We start from the raw sequence: 4,331 nt of genomic DNA, 5'->3' as shown, positions 1-4,331 counted from the left end.
GGCGCATAATTATCCTGCACCAAAAGTCACCATTGACAAATTGTGGCTAAAACCTCATTAAGTAAATACAGAAAAACCAATAGCTTTCACGCTATTTAACATTCCACTTGAGCTCTAACTACCTACTTTCTTTCAGCATCTAATCACCCAAAATTATTATTTTTTTATTAATGGGCTTACTCTTGGCCACAGACTAGCCAAAGGCAAAGACTACATTACAAGCGGACCGCACGCGAGCAGCCGACATTGAATTTTATTGCGCCGCGAGATGGTCGTCACCACTGAATGGGCCGCGAATTCGCGGCCGCCGACATGTACTTGTAGCGTAGAGGTAGAATCGCGGAGTGAGCCGCCCCTGGCAATATCATAATTCCGTTTTCATTCAACCCTTTAATTGTTAAGAGTGGCACTGAAACTAAGGATTTTCACGTGCTCTGCCTGTGTATATTTGGGTATAGGCAAGTTTATGTATGTACGTGTATACATAGCTGGGCACCGTTAATCAAATAGTTAACTTCGTTAATCGCTAATCCGTTACTAAAAAAGTTAACTTCGTTAATCGTTAAAGCGATACATTTCGACAAATTTAACGTAAGTTAAAGTTAATCGTTAATCCGTTAACACGTGAAGAAAAATGAACTTTTCTTTAAATATTTAGTTGCATCAGTATCCACTATAACGTATTATATTTCTGTAAAAGGCCGAAGTACAGCTAGCCTATTGAACTCTAGGCTGCACGTGGAAGGCAGTGATCGCCTGAGCTACTGCCAAGAGCTGTGTCAGGAGAGATGGCGTCATCCATATATTACGTCACAGTGTAAGGGGGAGGGGGGGGTCATACTAAATGTGACAAGCCCTGTTAAAGGGATACAAAAAAGCGTGACATAGGGGGGGGGAGGGGTCCAAAAACCTGAAATTTGGTGTGACGTAATATGTGGATGATCCCGATGCTGGCGGTGACGGGACTGTTGTGGCACTTTGGGCGGTAGAGGCTAGGGAAGCGAATGTGGTCGTAAATAGGGCTCGAATTTGCTGCCCTATCACTACAACAGTCGCCATGGTAAAGCTCAGGATTCACCGAATCAAAGTTAGTTAAAGCAAATCCACGTGAAGAATACTTCTTTAGGTAATATTTCGGACTTTTAGCAATCGACATCGGAAAAACCTAGGATTTACCGGCAAATCATAGGATTTGCCGTACTTCGGGCTTTTATAGTAGCGTTCAGAACGTGTTTTTCGCAGCGCAGATGGCGCCTGTGCCCTACTAGATTAACGATTAACGGACTCGGAGAAATTTAACGGAAGTTAACGAGTCCGTTAACATTTTATCAAGTTAACTTAAAAGTTAATCCGTTAATCGAAATGTTAACTTCGTTAATTAACGATTAACGGATTAACGAGTTAATGCCCAGCTATGCGTGTATATCACTTGTTTTCCAGCCTTTGAAACGTTGTCAACTGGGAGTGAAACAATTTCCATGGTGTCCCCCTCTGGCGGAGACGGACATTAAATTACACGTCGTTGGTACACGGAATTACAGAGCGTGTAATATGTACCCGTGGTGACACACGGGTGGTAAGGTAATTTATATATTTTTTGTATACAAAATACGGGGATTTTATTTGTTACCTTCAATTCATTTATGGAGTAAATAGATATCTCCTGTAACAGGAGCATTAAATCAATTTTTTTTTGTGATACGGACTGCAAAGGAATGGAATGCGCTCCCAACAGCGGTGTTCCCAGAAAAATACGACCTCGGTCTCTTTAAAGCAAGTGAATCAGTGAGCTCCATCTTAAACTCTGTCTTCACCTTCGATCAGGTGTGATTAGAGTCAATCGGTGATCAGTCTTTAATTAAAAAAAAAAGACTACTTGTCAAACTGATCAATATTTTGTTGACCGAATTTTAAAAGTAACGTGTATTTTGATGTTTGTCAATGTTTAATGTACTATCAGCTGCAAAAGTGAATGGAGAAATTATGAATGAATTCATTGATAAATTCGCCATGCACTTTTGCAGCTGATAGTACCTACATACATACATACATATAATCATGCCTGTATCCCATAAAGGGGTTGGCAGAACACATGAACTACTAAGTTTCAATACTACTTTTCGCAAAAAGGGGTTGAAAGAAATCCAAATTGCAAAAGTTTAATTGTCTTTTCTAAAAAGCAATGCTTTAAGCGTGACATGGTGAGTGCATGGCAGTGGTGGCATGAACAATTTTAAATACTAACCCTTGGTCCTTTTCTCTCACACCAATACGTCGGAAAGGGACAAATGAACTTTATCGGCTTGATAACTTTAGAGTACGTTTATGAATAAGGCGGTATATCTTTAATTAATAAATTAAATTGTAACGTAGTTACGTTACGTAACCTCGGTTACCTGTTATTGAAAAATAATTCGTTAATTAAATGGCTTATTTTATTATAATCATATAAATTTTAAAAATGTATGTACTAAATAATCGTACATTATTACTGTTTATTTGTAACGGCTGTTGCTATCTGCATCGCGCTGTACTTTGACAACTCTTTCTTGTCAAACGTATACCGGTTGGCCGCTTCCCTTCCCCCGCGGACCCTCTCTCCGCGCGGAGATGCGCCTCAGCCGAGCGGTCAGTCAGATTGAGCTATCAGTCGCCGGCGCACGCTCGCTTGCCTTGCGCAGTGACTATCGTGTGGCCGGCGACAAATGATTAATATTTTAATAGATATCTGTATCGTTTAATATCTTCAAATGTAAATGAGTAGTGTTTAAATCCCCAATTGGGTAAGTGTTGAACTTTTTTAAATGTCGTTAGGAAGCAGTTAAATTTGAATGTGTGCTTAACGGTTATTTTCCGTTATGTTGTAACGAACTTTCCTTTGTTTGATTTTTCAGATTGCTTTAGTGTAGTGTACTTAAAGGCTTATTGTCGCTTGAAACCCTTATAATGCTAATGTTAATGTAATTTTCCATAATTTAGAACAGGATTAGAATTGTAATTTTCGAATCAGTGTTTAACTATTGACTGCTTATTGTGTAAGCTCCGTCTGACTGTGACATTATAACATCACCAAGGCATTCATACCACTAAATATCACGCAGTACTATCTCTTCCGCTTCTGCGCTTCTATTTCTTCAGGCCAGTCACAGTCAGCGGGGTCGTTCCGTGGATTTATACTTAGACGGATTTAAACAATTCCAGGGTGCTATGGTACGGGTGATCACCGGCCATGAGACCACCATCACGCTGACTCCAAGGACCTGGTGCTGACCCTGGCAGTCACGGCTGACGTTCTTCAGCACTCCGTCACTTCACCTACATAGCGGAGCCAGGGAAGTACTAGCGTGTGGGCTACAGCTGCTTTCTTAATCCGGGAGTAAAATTAATCAGACGGTTAACGGACTTTGACCCTTCGACGATTGTTTCGAATGCTTGCGACGGTTTAAGCGGAATAAATTTGTGAAGTGAGATCTTTTGTTTAATTTACCACTTCCCCGCCTTTAAACGTAGCAAAATCTAGTTTTCGTTATTGTAATAGACAATGTCAAGGTTACGTAGCCAAAGTGTTTGAAATAGAAAATTAGCAATTTCAGTGGTCCCATTGTAAAAGTTGTTCAGTGTTAACTATTTACTTGTATTTTCACACTTTATTTACATGAACATATTTACATAATTATATAAGAAACTAAGACTAAACTTAAAAGCCAGCTAATGTCTAAAATTAGGCTCTTGAGGCATTGTACCAAGTATACAGGCGACATTTCCTCGCTGTATCGCAATACTGATTGTGCGAGGAAGTCGCCAGCTCTTCGGTCACCAGTTGCCTCAACCAGTTGCTTCGCGACTTACTTACTCCATAAATTATTGCAAAAACCTCCTGTAGTCAGTGCAAAAATATGCAGGACTTCATTACACCGAAAATCAGCTATTTACTATAGTTATTTGTTTTACAAGGGGCCAAAGTAGTTGTTTAACCGCACGTGCCAATATTGATACCTGAGCAAGCGAAAGATTCCAATATTGAACCGCGAGCGTAGCGAGTGGTTCAAAAAGTGGAATCTTGAGCGTTGCGAGGGTATCAAGGTACGAAGGTTAAACAAACTTTGCCACCGAGTGAAACACAAAATTTTTCACCACACCAACACGAACAAAAAAAAAAAAAAAAATATATATATATATAATATATATATATATATATATATATATAAAAAGCCTTATATTTCTTACAACTTATAAAACGATAAAATACAATTTAAACTTATTTCTACATAATCTAATCTAATACATTTTACATACTAATATGTTTAACTATTGCGGTTTGTAAGAACCCC

General features: G+C 39.1%; 1 long non-coding RNA gene across 1 annotated transcript; it reads left to right on the top strand.

Moving 5' to 3' along the window:
• Positions 1–2,368: 2,368 nt before the first annotated feature.
• LOC125236191 lies at positions 2,369–3,470 on the top strand. The gene is made up of 2 exons (XR_007178179.1): positions 2,369–2,783; positions 3,202–3,470. It is a non-coding gene; the product is annotated as an uncharacterized LOC125236191 (long non-coding RNA).
• The last annotated feature ends 861 nt before the right edge of the window (positions 3,471–4,331 follow it).

Source organism: Leguminivora glycinivorella, chromosome 18 (genome assembly GCF_023078275.1).
Source record: "Leguminivora glycinivorella isolate SPB_JAAS2020 chromosome 18, LegGlyc_1.1, whole genome shotgun sequence".
NCBI lineage: Eukaryota > Metazoa > Arthropoda > Insecta > Lepidoptera > Tortricidae > Leguminivora > Leguminivora glycinivorella.
Note: the sequence above shows the minus strand (reverse complement) of the source record. Positions and strands in the feature narration are given on the sequence as shown.